Source organism: Pan troglodytes, chromosome 15, assembly GCF_028858775.2.
Source record: "Pan troglodytes isolate AG18354 chromosome 15, NHGRI_mPanTro3-v2.0_pri, whole genome shotgun sequence".
Taxonomy (NCBI): Eukaryota; Metazoa; Chordata; class Mammalia; order Primates; family Hominidae; genus Pan; species Pan troglodytes.
In genome coordinates this window covers 81,027,609-81,043,731 of record NC_072413.2, presented here as the reverse complement: position 1 = coordinate 81,043,731, position 16,123 = coordinate 81,027,609, and the positions used below count along the sequence as shown (strand labels likewise).

Sequence of the window (16,123 nt, the reverse complement as noted above, 5' to 3'; positions counted from 1 at the left end):
AAAAGAGACAGAAAGATGTCTAAGTTGTGAGCCCTGGAGCACTGCAACATTCAAAGGCTGCAAAGAGAAGGAGGGCTCTTCAAAGGATATTGATACAGAGGAGTCAGTGAGATTGGAGGAAAGCTATGAGAATGTGGTGAACCTAAAATCAAGTTTAAAAAAGTTAGTGTTTAAAGAAGGATAGCCTGATTAACTGCTGAAGAAATGTCAAGTAACATGTCCTGTGAATTGGTCACTGGGTCACTGGGCTTGGCAGCATGGAGGCACCATAAACATTAATAAGGTGATTTTTCTTGGAGTTTAGTGGTAAGAAAAATCAGACGTAAGCAGACATCAAAAAAGCTGAAGAGTGAAACATTCAAAGTTCATTTGTATTTTGAAACATTAGACTGCTCAAAGTATGTCTGAAACACAGCAATTACAAATAGTATGTTATCATTAAAAACATAAGCCTTTAATATTGCATAAAACAGTTTGTGTTTTTTAAGTTTTCAGTAGTGAACCAGAAAATGGATTATACTATTAAATACATTATGATTATTTTGACCAAGAAAAATAAGCTCATATGAAATTGTAATTGATTTTAGGAATGCCAAATTCGATTTTTAATCATGAAATAAGATAACACAGAGATGAAAGTTTAATTTAAGAATATTTTGAATAACTTTTATACATCATACATGACCAGATCCTTTAGGGAATGAACTATATGAACAGCCTCTTTCCTTTTTCAATAATGTCTTCACTGTCTTCAAAAGTTCAGTCTTTATGTTTCTTGTGGTTGAAATATAAAGACTTTTAAATTTAAAATTACTTAGGCTTGGACTTGGCTTTTTTCATGGCCTAACCCAACAAAGGTTTTAATATTTTTCTCAAAATGTATATACTTCTTGATCAAACTAGCCCTTCTTTCTGGGCTAGTGTGAGTGTCTTTCCTACCATAATATTCATGAGGACATGGATTTTGTCTGCAGAATTCAAACTCAGATTTCTTCTTCCTGAAAGTTTCCCTAACATTCATAGTCAGGAGCTTGTGCTTCTGTTCTATTGAGCTTCACAGTACCGTTCTTCGTATTGTCCTGCCACATTGCTCTATCTACATGCCAGCATGCCTTGCTTCCCACCAGGGTGCCAGTCCTTCACTATAGAAGTCTACGTTCTGTTCAACCTTGTAACTTGATATTACTAGCTGACCCAATAGCCTACTTAGCACATAAGTACCTGAAAATGTTGTAAGAAGTATTTAATTAGTTATTTATCTTGTGAATTCCTCAAGCGGCAGAAAAAGCAATGTGCCTATTCATAATTTGTTTGTTTCAATGGTCATAATAAATTTAGTAGTTTATTTTCAATTTAATACTATTTAATTGTTATTTATATATTTTTGGAGTATTTCTATAATAGCCCAGAACAATATTGATAAAGTTTATTAAATGGAGAAATTGTGGAGTCTCTGCTTTTGCTGATTTTCTTAGTATTTAAATATTTGTTGTTTCTTAATCTATATTTTCACATGTAGTTTTCTTATTTTCTCAGATAGATATTAAAACATTTAAGATATCTGTTTATTCAATAACAATAGTAGTGATTAAAAACAGATTATTTCCAATTTAATATCTGTCAGATAAATTAAGAATCATGTAAGGAAATAGCTGAAGTCACAATTAAACTACTATGCCATAGGTTTGTACAAATGCAATTCCAAAAAACATGTATGCCTGCCCTCACAAAGCATACATTTATGTTGGAAAATTAAAATTTATACTGTAGTTGGATAGCAAATTTGTTCATAAAACTCCGATAAACAATTAAAATACAACATTTTTATCTTCAGTAATTTAATCTTCCTAATTGCTGAGAGGCAGTAAGCTAGAATAATATTTTAAGAATCAATTAATGATATCTCAATTTTTCCTGATTTACATAGCATCATTTGAATAAATGTCCTGTCTCTTCAAAGGCAAATTTCATGATGTGGCTGAAGCTGTCCCCTGCTTTCTCTTTTCTTCTCGAAGATGGATTCTGGACCCAAGAGAAAATATGGTTGTCAGGGATTTAAAGAGCAGAGTTCAGGGGATGGAGGAGAGGCCTCTTTCTGATACTAGCCCTTATGTGAGCCAGTCAGCTCTTCAGTGAAACTCTTTTGATCCTCCTATGCGTGTGTGAGATAACTCCCAGAGTCTGTCACTGGCCTTCTTGATGGCTGACGTGCTGACGTTCACTCTGGTGACATGCAACCCATGATCTTCATGGGGAGAGAACGACCCAGTGCAGGTCCCACCTCCCCTTGCTGACTGATTTCATCTCAGCTCTCGCTGGCACTGTATCACTTCAAGGTCTGACCGTGGTTCCCATTAAATCTTAAACCTTGATGGCTCACCCTACAGCTTTAGGACAAAAGCTTGCTTTGTCTCTCTGCAAACATTTTCCTTCTGGACACCGACACCTCTCAATTACTCATTAATCAGTTACTTTACACTTCCCCATCTCTCTGCAAACATATCCGTTCCGAACCCCCACACCCCTCAACTACCCATTAATCAGCTACTTTACACTTCCCCCACGGGGAATGTGGATATTGTGGTTTCCTTCCACGCACATAGGAACCATCATAGGGCAAGAAATGGTACCTCAGTCTATCTCATCACTCAAACATGCCCGCACTCTTTGTGCTGGTAGGTTGCCGCACAGCTCCCCATAGAGCGGGATTATCTTCAGATTTCAAAACAGAACTCGGGGCAAAATCTCCCATGTTTTTCAAACAACATAGCTAACACATCTCTTCTTCAGAAGTTTAAAACCAAAGAAGTGAAATCAAATGTGCCTCACGGTTGCTTCTTCAACCTCTATTCTATTTGTTTCTCACTGTTCGCTGTGGCTGGAGGGCAGGCTTTATATATTTTCCCTGATCTGGAAGAAAATTTTGATACATTATACTCATTCACCCTTTCCTAGGTGGCCTTTACTTTCTTCTCCTGTAGGAATGCTGGTCAGGATGCTGGAGAAATACAAGCTCCCCAAATGAAGAATAAACAAAAACAATGTTTCTCTATATAACAAGACTATGATTAGAATGAATTCAAGAACATAACTATCTTCAGGCTATGATATTCTGAATTGAATATATTTATATATCATTTATTATGCTTAAATTTTTATTATATTTTATTTGTTTACATTTACTTTTTCTTGCCATTCATCTGGATTTTACCTTTTTTTTTTTTTTTTTTTTTGAGACAGAGTCTTGCTCTGTCACCCAGGCTGGAGTGCAGTGGCGCGATCTGAGCTCACTGCAAGCTCCGGCTCCTGGGTTCACACCATTCTCCTGCCTCAGCCTCCCGAGTAGCTGGGACTACAGGCGCCCGCCACCACGCCTGGCTAATTTTTTTGTATTTTTAGTAGAGATGGGATTTCACCATGTTAGCCAGGATGGTCTCGATCTCCTGACCTCGTGATCTGCCCACCTCGGTCTCCCAAAGTGCTGGGATTACAGGTGTGAGCCACCGCGCCTGGCCTTTTTTTTTTTTTCTTTTCGTGTAATCTCTGATTGCTAGGATATTTTTCTGAAAAAAAAAAAAAAATAGAGTCAAACCAAAAGACTTCAAGGTTCTTTTATAGACCTGTTAATCTAAAGCTATACTGTGAATAATTTTATGGCTATATTACTATTTTCCTAGGTGTGGTCTATGGACCTGTTATAAATATTTAATTTGAGATTAATTTTAGCCACCTCTGACAAGGCCATGGTGTTTACGTTTTCCACTAGGAATTATTAAGATTTATATACATAGAGTAACAACTATTATATTTTAGCTTGTTTTATAAATTAGACTAATTAGAGGGTGGAAGCAACATAATTTTAAAATGGAATATTGGCAGGTTAGTATTTTTATTCTGTTATTAAATACTTATTGTACTTAATTTAAACAGTATGTTTAAAAATACTAAGTAGAGCTGCTGAACTGTGCATCATACAGAAAAGAAACATTTGCTAGTTTTTCTTCTAAATTCAACATAATTATGTCTTTACTCATCATTCAGCTACAAAGCTAAATGTCAGGTTTCCAAAAGACAAAAATAGCTAATTTATTCTGCACTTAAAAGTTTTGGATTTTTCTGAAATATGAAAAAAGTATATTAATTATTAGGATTACTTGAAGGTGAAGGAATTGAATTCTTTCTAGTTTTATGATTTTATGAGATTGTAAAATCATTTGATTGATTGTGGTTTCTTTAAGAGTTTGTAATATCCAAAGTCATTCATATCCATAGAGTATCTTCTATTTAGGAGGAGGGCATTATTTTTCATATCATTATTACCATCTGTAATACTAAACTGCCATTTTTTTTCAGTTCTCTGCTAGGCATTGTATTAAGGTTATTATATCAAGTTCTAGCAACATCCTTATCAAAGTTTTAAAAATGCATCTTCCAATTCTATAGATTAGAAAAGTGAATCTCAGAGAAATTAAATTATACAAGATTTTTCAGTTAGTAAACAACAACTAGTTAAGATTTCAATCTACATGCCTGACTTGAAAACCTATGTTCTCCTAGATATACATTGTCATATGGCTAGAATAATCCACGAAAAAATTTTTCAAGGGTATATGATAACGTTTTAGATATTCTATATTAAACCAGTTAATAGGCCTAGTCTATAAAAATGAACTTCTCCATTGAAAAAGTTTGGGAACGTATGTGTATTTCAAAGACAACAAACCAAGAGGACCCTTGGTAGGTTGAGGGTTTAAATAAATCCAAACAAAGAGTGATGAAATCAGCAGGTCTTACTGGGCATTCACTCTTGGTCTAGGAAGCCTTCTCTGAACACTACCTCCTCCCTTACCTTTGTTAGGTTGAGGGTTTAAATAAAGCCAAACAAAGAGTGATGAAATCAGCAGGTCTTACTGGGCATTCACTCTTGGTCTAGGAAGCCTTCTCTGAACACTACCTCCTCCCTTACCCCCATGAACAGCTGATCCCCCTTTTGTGTGTGCCAATTATTTGTTTCTCTTTTTTCACTTTTGTTTAGCTCTTGTCTCTCTCCATTGCAGTTCCTTGTGTTGTAATAACATAACTAAATCATTAGGCAATTGCTATTTACTTCTCCTACTATTTACTTTTATTTCTTGGCCCTGCCCTTTATCCTTCAACCCTAATTAAAAGCTAGTTTCTTTCTGTAGTTTGAGTATCATAAACCAAATCCTAAATGTGCCCAAGAGGAACATATAATGAGCAGAGAAAGACGCTTTATCAAATTTGGGCCATTGAAAACAAGAAAGGTGTGCAATTTAATAAAATCTGTGTTGATGAATTTTCATACTGGATAGGAATAAATGTTTCCTCAATGACCTGTGGGGCTAGATGAACAACAAGTAATTGATTAATCTGCCTCCTCCCAGCCTATTAGCACTGTTTAAGTTTCCCAAAGCAAGATAGTCACAACTCCAGGTAAAGCTATGATTTGGTGGAGCTAGGTAAATAAGCACTGTTGATACAGAGCAGGTTCTTGGCTTCACTCAGGAAGGAATTCAAAACTAAGCCAGTGGTGGACGAAAGCAGTTTTATTAAAGTGGCATAGTTACAGTTCTGTGACTGCTCCTTGCAGAGCAGGGTTAGCCTATAGTCAGTGCACTGAGGGTAGCAGCCCATGGGTTATTGGGTAGCTGGATTTATATCCACTTGCAATTACATCTAAATTAAGGGGCAGGTTATTCAGAAATCTCTAGAAAATGGGCAGTAACTTCCACATGTTGCATGGTATTTGTAAACTGTCCTGATGCTGGTGGGAATGTCTTATGCTGATTGGTGGTGAGAGCAACTAGAGATTGCTTTCAGCACCACTTGCCAGTTCTGGCTGGTTTCCAATCTGGTAGGGAGCTGAGTCCTGCCAGTCTCAGACCTCATTCCCCACTCAGAAATTGGATACACCTCCTTAATTTTAAAGGGGTTGGAAAAAGATGGAGGTCCATCTTCTGTAACTGCTTCCTAATGATTTTATGGCTGTAGTCTCTGCCTAGCATTAGATGCGTAAAAATCTCTGGACATCTGATCCAAGGGAGTCAAATACAGGATGCTTTTTATTCTCCAGATCAGAAGGTAGGATGGGTTGGAAGGCTTCCACCACTATTGTTTTTACATGGAATTATATTATATGGAAGACACAAACTTTACTAAGAAGTTAAACAAGCAAGGGCCAAAAATTAATAGTAATAAGATATATAGTAAAGGTATAGGAAAGGTTAAAAACCAGGTGAGACTTAGGACGGCATTTATAATAGTTGATCAGATATAGTTGGGATCAGTGACCTGGTTATATCTATGTAAACAGGTAGCTTGTTTGTATATTTTTTGGATATTAATCTCAACTTACCCAGAATTACTAATAAATATGCATCAAATTTTATTAATAACTGCACAGACTCCACCTTATTCAGCTAGTAAGTAATCCAATGCTAGTCTGTTATCAAGGATTACATTTGCCAGCAGGTGTAGGGACTCTTGAATTCTTTTTAATGCCTGATCTGTGTTGGTAGTCAATGATTCTAGGATTTGAATCAAGTTTTTTAATGTTGACTCATGGATAGCAAATCTACCCCAAGGAGGTTGCTAGTACTATTGCCACCCAGATTCCCGTCAGAATTAATTATGATAAGACTGGGTATGCTCAGGGTGGGATGGCCATAGACCTGCCAGAATGAATTATATTGCTTAATTTTTTCTGATACTCCTGGGTCTTATGGGGTTATAGAGGGTGAATTCCAATGGAGCAAAGGTGGCCAATGTACATTCACTCCTGTTCCGATTTTGATATGCAAGGGAAAGCTATCCCTAAAAGAATAGGTGGTTCCTCAGGAATTCAGCAGTAGTTATAGAGTGGGACTTCTTCCCACTCACGGCCACAAACAAAAATGAGCCCTATTAGGGCACAAATTGAGGCCCTACAGAAATGTGATGTCCATCCTTTGCTACCAAGTCGGGTCTATAGAAGTATTTTTTCCTTGCTCCAATGAGGTGGTTAAACAGTCCTTGTTTTCCAGAGAGGGCTGTATTCTCACATTGCCAGATTAGGCGGTTGTTTTGTTCTTGCACTTTCTGATCCAGCAGAAGGCATCACATATAGTTTCCTCTCTTACAAATGGAATCCCATTTACCTCACTGTGGTTTGGGAACTTGTTGACTAGAGCTGGATCACAGCATCACAGGGAAAACTTCCTTTTTGTATTATCAGCACAATAATGGGTGCAAAAAATTGTATCATTAGTACACTGGAGATATGGATACCCAACTTCTCATGTGGAATCCATTAAGTTGGAGAGAGCTCCACCTAACAAGTAGTGGGGTCTAAATACTTTGAGATCACTATGGTTTGTTAGGAAGTCTGGACACATGACTGTAGACTTTTTCTGGATGTGCCAGATGGTGGAACTCTCTATCCTGGGGATGTTGATGACAAATACAGCAACCATTAAGGTGATTCCCTGACACTATAATTTTTGAAATATTTACTATGAAGTTTTGTTTTCACTTACACTGGATTATGTTAATCAGGGGAACAAACAGTAGTCACAGTGGCAGCATGGTGTCTGGTTGGGCCTTAGAGTGGCCTCTATACCCAACAAAGATAAAGGAGGTTTTTCCAAGGAGAAAGCACTTGGCCAAAGCTATAGAAAAGAAGTATCAGGGAGAAAATAAAATTCACATTTCATAGCACCAGGTTACCACTTCTGGCTGAGTGTTGTTTCTTTTAAATGAGTAGCGGTGGCCCTCCAAAAGTTTACAGGTGTAGGTCATAGGCCCTCCTTTTGTGGCTGCAGGTACTCAGAAGGAACAGGTTGAATCCTGGAGAGGGGTATCCAGCTAGTAATTTCCTGGAGTTTAACAGCAGTGGGAGTGCTCAACAACATTCAGTAAGGGCCCTTCCATTTTGGTTGTAATTGTGCGTCAGAGAATACATTTTTCCACGTTTTTAGTAAAACTAAGTCTCCTGCTTGAACAAGGGAGCTATTCTGTTCCTTTGAGTGAGGAAGTAAACTTCATTTCCATATGCCTGAAAGGCCTCTTGAAGCCGGCCTGAACTGATAATATGAGTGAGTATTCTGTGGGTGTCTTCATCAAGTAGCAGGTCTAAAGTTAAAAAGGGTCTTCCGTAAGTCATTTCAATGGATGAAGCTTTAAGTTTCCCTTTGAAGCCATCTTCTTCCTCAAAAGTGCTATGGGTAGGAGGAAACGTCAGGCCTCTGACATCTTTTGCCAGAGTTTTGCTAATGTCCTTTTTAGAACATGAATGGCTTTTTCTACCTTACCTAAGGATTGAGACCTCCAGAAGGAGTGAAGATGGTAGGTAATGCCTAAGGCTGAGGAATCCCGCTGGGTCACGTCAGCTGTGAAGGAGCGTTCCTTATCACTTTGCAAACTTTTTGGTAATCCCAAACTTGAGACAATTTTTTTAAAGTAAGAATTTGGATACTTCCAGTGTTTTTTCCGCCCCTATGGGGAAAGCTTCTAGCCACCCAGTGACAGTGTCTATAAATACTAGCAAATATTTTAGTCCACTGTAAGGTGGCATTTGAGTGAAATCTATTTGCCAGTCTTCTCCAGGATATGTTCCTTGGTGTGTAAGTTTGAGTAGTAGGGGGTGGGCTATGGGGTGGCTTCCTTGCTTGTTATAGGCACAGGGTTCACAGACCTTGGTGAACCTTCTTATAGTCTGGAATAGTTACTTCTCCAAGAATATTTGAGAATCCCATCCCAAATATGAAGAATCGTGAAAATGCTTAATTATTTCCCACTGATCAGCTTTGGGGAGAGTTTGCTGTTTCTAGCAACCACTCTGAGGGATCATTTTGTAAGCCTTTCTGTTCTGCCCATTTAATTTCCTCAAGTGTATAGCATGGTGCCACTGGCATGGTCGGAGTTCCTGGTGTTAGTGCAGTAGCCTGGAATGCCAGGGTTTCTTCAGCTGTGGCCTTGGCTGTCAGGACAATTATTGGAGGACAATTCCTCTAATAATAGAGGGATCTCCCTTTTAGTGTTCCCTGCAGCGAATAACTGCTACCTCCTTTTGGAGTTGGAAATGTCTAAAAGTTACCACATCTTAGAGTGATGTTGTATGAGGGATCTGTTGGCTGTTAATAATCCCCTTTTCTTCCATATCACTGCTTGAACACGGAGCACCAGGAATCCATATTTGGAGTTAGTAAATATATTGACTCTTAAATCTTGTCCCAGTTGGAGGGCCCTAATTAGAGCAATTTTTCTACTTTTTGGGCAGGAGTCTGGGTAGGTAAAGTGTTGGCCTCAGTGACTTCTTACTGGCTAACCACAGCATAACCTGCCTTTCTAACGCCCTCATGAATAAAGCTACTTCTGTCTGTAAACCACTCAACACCAGGGTTAGGCAGGGGTTAATCTTTGAGGTCAGGCCTGCTAGAGGAGGAGGTCTATTCTATGGTTTCCACACAAGAGTGAATGAATTGAGGATCTGTTTCTTGGGATGTGAAATCTGGCAGCAGGGTAGCAGAGTAGACATACTTTAAGAATAACATCTGGGGTGTTAAGCAGAATGGCTTGATATTTGAGTAACTGGCCCCCTGTTAGACATTGATGTCCTTTTGCCTCTAGGATACCGTGTACTTGATTTTCCAGGCTACTGCACAATTTAAATTGTTGTCCCAAGATAAACTTAGTGGCTACTTCTACTAATAAAGCAGTGGTGGCCACAACTCACAAGCATCCTGGCCATCTAGCCACCACCTGGTTTAGCTGTTTAGAAAAGTAAGCCACTTGTCTGGGATTATACCTGAGTCTTTGAGCTATAATACCCAAAGCTCTCCCTTGTTTTTCAGCCACATAGAGGGTGAAAGGCTTTTCTAAATTTGGAAGTCCCAAAGGAGGGGCTGTTCCCAACTTTTCTTTTAGGGTTAAAAATACCTATTGACAGGTATTATCCCAATTCAAAGGCTCGTGATCACTGCTTTACAGAGCTTCATAGAGTGGTTTTGGCATGAGCCCAAACCCAGGAATTCAAATCCAATGAATACAGTCATTTCCAAAAAGGCTCTTAACTATTTCTTCATCTGAAGGGGCTAGAGTGCCAGGACAGTCTCTTTTCATTTTTGGGCCAAGGTCCTTGTCCCAGGAATGAGCATAAACCCCAAATATTTAACTTTCTTTATAGAAATTTGAGTCTTGTGTGGGGATAATTAATACCCTTATTTTCCAAGAACATTAAGGACCTGCACTGTGTTCCTGTCACAGTCTTCCCTAATAGTGCTGGAAATTAATAGGTCATTCACATATTGCAACAGGGATCCATTACTTAACAGTAGTTCCCTCAACCCTTTTGCCAATGCATTGCCAAAGAGTTGGAAACTGTCCCTAAAACCCTGGGGAAGGACTGTCAAGGTATGCTGAGATGCAGCATGAATGTATGGATCAGTCCATTCAAAAACAAAAATATCCTGGGATTCTGGAAGTAAGAGTATGCAAAAGAAGGTGTCCTTCAAGTCTAATACTGAGAACCAATTAGTGTCTTCAAGGACTTGGGTCAATATTGTGTAAGGATTAGGAACTATTGGGTGGACTAGCACTGCTGCCTCCTTAACTTCCCTCAGATCTTGAACAAATCTATAATCCCAATGTGGTTTCTTTACAAAAAAAAAATGGGAGTGATACATGGGGGCTGACAGGATTGTAGTAATCTGTACTTTAGAAAATTTGTTATCGGGGGCTGGATATCCTCTTTGTCTCAGGTCTCAAAGGATTTTTTTTTCATGGATAATTAACATTGAGTTTTAAAATAATCTGGACTGGGGGTACATTAACAGCTCTACCAGTACCTTTCATATTCCAAACAGAGCTGTTTAGTTGAGAAGCAATATGTCATGGAAGAGTCTTTGTGTGTGTATGTGTGTGTGTGTGTTAAGGCAAGCACTTAGAGCTAGAAGAAGTGCCACTTCCTGCCCTGTTGTCTTCTCATGAGGCTCTCCAGATCGAACTATGACCTGTAATTGGGAAAATAAGTCTGTTTTCAGAAAGGGGATAGGTCACTCAGGCATAAGCAGAAAACTATGAGAAAATGTATGGTCATCCATGGTGAAATGAAGGGGATAAGCGAATGTCCTAAATTTTGGCTGGCCATCAATCCCTGTTATGGTCAAGGAGTGGGAAGACAGTGGCCCTAAGTAGTGGGTTAGGACTGTGAAGGCTGCTCCCATATTCAATAACTCAGTATTTTTGCCTCCCATGTCAAGTGTCACTTGAGGCTCCTCTGTGGAGACGGTAATGTGTACAGTGAGAGGTGTAGAGGACCTCAGGCTCTGTCAGTCCTCTGTTCTCTTGGTTATTATGGGTCTGGGTGGCTCAGACTCCCTTTTAAGCCAGGGATATTCCTTCCTCCAGTGGCCTTCTTCCTCACAGAAGGCACACTGATTTTGGCCCAGGGCCCGGTGAGTCAGGGGCTCTTGTCTGGGCATTCCAGATGCCGATCTCGAAACATATCCTCAGGATAGGTAAATTTGAGGTAGCAGAGCGCTTAAAGCAACTGCTAACAATTGCACTTTTGGGTTATTTATTTTGGTTTTTATCTCTTCCTCCCCCCTACCCCTATTGTTGTAAACTCCAAAGGCCATGCTTAAGAGTTGGCTCATGGGGGTTTGGGGATCCACTGCTGCCTTTTGTAATTTCCTCCTAATGTCAGGGGCAGATTGAGTATTAAAATATGTGTCCAGGAGAGCTCATCCCTCTGGGGAGTCAAGGTCTACATTAGAATACTTCCTGAGTGCCTTAACCAAGCAGCCCAGAAACACAGCAGGATTTTCATTTCTCCCCTGACTTCTCTAACTGTCATAATTAATTGCTTATCCACACAATTTTTCATACATTCTACTAAACAAGTTAGCATGTAATTTCTGTGGTTTGAGATCTTGGGAAACCCTCTGGTAATCCCACTGACCTACATCTCCCCAGTATGATAAATGTCATGGCCTTGGTTGTGAGTGGCCACTCCATCTGCACTTTTATGGCCAGTACCTAGAATTTTTTTTTTCTCTTCTTGGTACAGCAGGTGGATAATAATATTTGCAACCCATGCGAATGTAAATCAAAGGACATGGTCAACTTAATAAACTCCTCTGTAAATTTCCCTGAATCCTTTGAAAACCAGCCAAATTTCCCCTTGCGTGAAGCCAAGTTGGACATGGAAAAAGATGCGTACACTCTGTGTTCCCCCATCTCCACTGGCTACCTCCCACAATGAACACAGCTTCAATTTTAAGGGCTGATATGGGACCCACTCCTGGTGGTACTGGTTGGGCTGATTTCCTCAGGCAGTGGGAGCTATAGGCTAGGGCTAGTTATATAAGGGAGATGGGTGCCTGATCACCTTGGGTTGGAATCCTGTGCAAGATAACCTGTGGGTCCTCTCTCAGAACTAGGGGACTGAGGAAGCTTTGAAGGGAGTGTAGACCTTCTGGGGAAGCAGCTAGGAGACAGTCATCTAGGATATCTGAGACAACTTCTAGGTGCCTGGGAGTATCATGAGCCAGACACATCATACAGCTATCCTGTAAGTCAGAATCCCGGTAGAAAGTCATTAAAGCCTGCACATAAGGAACTTCTCCCAATTTTCCTTCTCTTTTACAGAATAAGTCTAATTGTAAAATAGCATTATAACTTTAAAAACCTTGTTTAGGCCAACCTCTTGTGCTCCAATTTGTATTGGACCCAAACAGTGTTGCAATAGAAAATGTTTTTGTTTTTTTTTCCTCTTTAAACCATCTAATTTGAATTTGCTCCAGTTGCCTCAAAGACGCACTAGTGGCAAATCCTCTAAGATGCTCACTGTTGTGTCCATATGAAATAAGGTTCTCTACAGAAATTGTTTTTAGTTTGCCTAAGTCTAATGAAAGCCTAGTTATTTTCCATTTTAAATTCCCATCTTCTGCAAAGAAAGTGTAAGTATAAGTAACAAAGCTTTACAAAAATGGATTATGCACTATGAGTGGGCAGTAGAATGATGAATCTAAATGCTGCAGAGAGAAAAGCAAGCATCTTAGTTTTCACAAAGAGGGACCAAAAGAAACAGAAGGTGATTGTGGAAGGGAGAAAGGGAAGGGGTGAACAACATTATTCAAGGGGAGACATTGAAGACCCTGACTTGCCATGGAATTCTCCCAGTAGCAGAGAAACTGAAAAGAAAACCAAAAACCCTGGCCCCTTTAACCAAGATGGGCTTGAACAAGGCAGTTTATTGGACAGAAAGGAAGACAGCACAAGGGAGGGGCCCACAACTGGCTGTTAGAGAAAATAACAACTTCTAACTTCAGGCCAAAAAAGGTGACACCAAGATTCCCCAAAGGGAATGGGGAAATTCCCCTCAATTCTAGAGGGAATGTCAGTGCTGAAAATCCTGGAGCATCCAGCAGGGTGGACAACAGTACCACTGCCAAAAAACCCAGAGCAACCAAGTAAGAGCCAATGAGTGTCTCCTCACCAAAGGCTGAAAACTCCAGAACATCCAGTGGGGGCTAACAGTGAGCCCCAAATGCCAAGTTGGGGTCACAAAACAACATAACTCCAGTGTCCTAGAGTCAATAAACTGGGGCACCTCTCACAAATAAAGGTCCTGCCTTAAACATTTGTCAAAATATAGCTTGCAGGGGGTGAAAACAAAATTGCTGCAAATGAAATACACATCCAGGGCAGAAAATAAAATGGCTGGTGGAATAATAAAATGGCATTAGAGAATAAAGGATTGAGGGATGGGGCAAAATGTGCCTCTTTCCAGGGCACCCAAATGATGGGGGACTTTAAATTGATCACCTAGACAGAGGTTCTGTTTCCTGGTTCACCTGATATTGAAGGGGGTGGCAGAGAGGACACTCACCTGCAAGAGCCAAAATTGTGTCAACCAGTCTCCAACATGAGAACTGGGTGATGGTCTCCTCAGGTACCCCCCAGCTTGGATAGGCTCAGCTGCCACGGGTAGACCACAGTGCAGACCCATCACTCACCAGCCAGAACAGTGAGTCCTCCACAAGGCAGCAGTAGTGTGGCCACTTGCCCATTAGCTTGGCTCCACCACCTGCCAGGAAAGATGACGGCCCTGAAAAGAGCCTTTGGTTAGTGTTCCAGCTCTTCAGTATTAGCAGCTCTTTGATGTTACAGACTCAATACTACAACCCTCAGAGCTTGGGTTGCCAGTTGCCTTCCTGCTTTGCTGACCATCTCCTATTGCTGACATCTCATCATTTGTCCACTCTCCCTACCTCGCTGCCTTTCGCCACCTCTTCTTAAGCTACTGGTTGACATGCCAGTGATGTAGGGCAGCTTCTTGGCTTCACTTGGGAGTGAATTCAAGAGCAAGCTCGTGGTAGAAGTAAGCAGCTTTATTGAAGTGGCAGTGTTACAGTTCTGTGACTGCTCATTGCAGAACAGGGCTAGCTCATAGGCACTGCACTGAGAAAAGGAGCCTAGGGGTACTTCTATGGGTTTTAGGTAGCTGTATTTATGCCCACTTTTATTTACATGCAAATTAAGACATGGGTTATTCAGAAATCTCTAGAAAATGGCCGTTAACTTCTGGGTGTTGCCATGGAATTTGTCAACTGTCATGGCGCTGGTGGGAATGTCTTATGCTGATGGGCAGCAACAAGAAGCAGGGGTTGCTTTCAGGGCCCCTTGTCAGCTTTAGCCAGTTTTCAATCTGGTCCGGGAGTTAAGTCCTACTGGTCCCCTACCTCACTATGACATCACCATCACCACAGAGGAAATAAATGTTAAATTACATCAGGGTAAGGGTCCATTAAATATTTTAGAATAAATATGTAGCCAACCTACTGTTTTATCCCCACATTTACTAAAGAATCATAGTTTTCTGCTTTTATTTAAAAAATTCAAATGAAGTCTCACTCAGAATAATAAAAGGCTGAGAAGAGCGAGTTATTTATTTTGGGGATAAGCACACAATTTCTTTTTTTTCAACAATTTTTTGGGAGGACTTTCTCATAAAAAACAGAAAGCCCACTAGACAAATTTTAAAAGAGCTATAACACTCAAAATTTCTTTCAAATTTTCATTGACCTGTAAAAGCAAATGAATATATGCTTTTTTTTCTACTATCACATGCATCTTTGTTTTAATAGAACAATTTTCAAATACTTTTCAATAATTTTTTCACAATGAAATCCTGGAATGAAATTCTAATATGTATAAGTAATGAAAGCAATTCAGAAACTCAACAGAGAATTTGATTTACTGAGGGAAAATACTTCTTTATTTGCAGAAGGCTTGGAGTAAATATTTAAAAGTACAAAGTTTTAGTGAGTATTTGAAAATAAATGCTTTTATCTGAAAAAACAATCTGATAATATTTATTGTAGAAAATGTAATGCCTCAGGAGAATAGCATTTTTCTATTATGCCTCAATATTTCCTTTGGCTCATTTTACCATGAAGGTAGAAAGAAATAGATAATATTTTACCCAGACCCCAGTTTGAAGAGCAAGAAAAGGTAATAATGATCTGTTTAGTCTAAATCATCAGTTCATCAGTACCATGAGTGATGCATAGTGTGCTTGATTTCCCATGAATGTCTTGCCAGAAATAATAAATCAATTACTCAGTATAGTAAACATGCTCATTTTTGGCAGAAATAATAATAATTTTAATAATATTCTATTAGGTAGTATATTTTATAATATATATACTATAAAAATATTCTGGTATATACTATAGTGTATATACTATAAAATATACTAGTTATAAGTTTCTCTCAAGACTTATTTTTCACCCATGTTCTTAATGAACATACATATAAGCTGTTGTCCATTTCTTTATCACTGGGGGAAGCAAATATGGCAACTCTAGAAACAAGACCCAGTAAGAGAAAGCATTTGCTTTTTGCAAAAATTGTGTAGCCCTGTCTAGATTAAACACTCAACATTTTCCCACTCAATCTCTTCAAAGCTACTTGCTCTCTTGTTTCCTCAGGTTAAGTGTGATGAGAAACAGACCCGTGGGTTGTGACCTTTTCTGGGATGAAAGATGCCATGTGACTAAAATATTCTGTGATTAATGTACATTCATTTTGCTTTTGATAGTACTCAGTGTTGATTCAC

At 39.3% G+C, this 16,123-nt stretch overlaps 1 long non-coding RNA gene and 1 other non-coding gene across 4 annotated transcripts in view; one reads left to right on the top strand and one right to left on the bottom strand.

Moving 5' to 3' along the window:
- The window catches only part of LOC104002120 (uncharacterized), a 72,236-nt gene that overhangs the window by 25,222 nt on the left and 30,891 nt on the right, over positions 1-16,123 (top strand). The window lies entirely within an intron of this gene.
- LOC112205427 (U7 small nuclear RNA) lies at positions 15,000-15,061 on the bottom strand. Its single transcript, XR_002939388.2, has one exon. It is a non-coding gene; the product is annotated as a U7 small nuclear RNA (small nuclear RNA).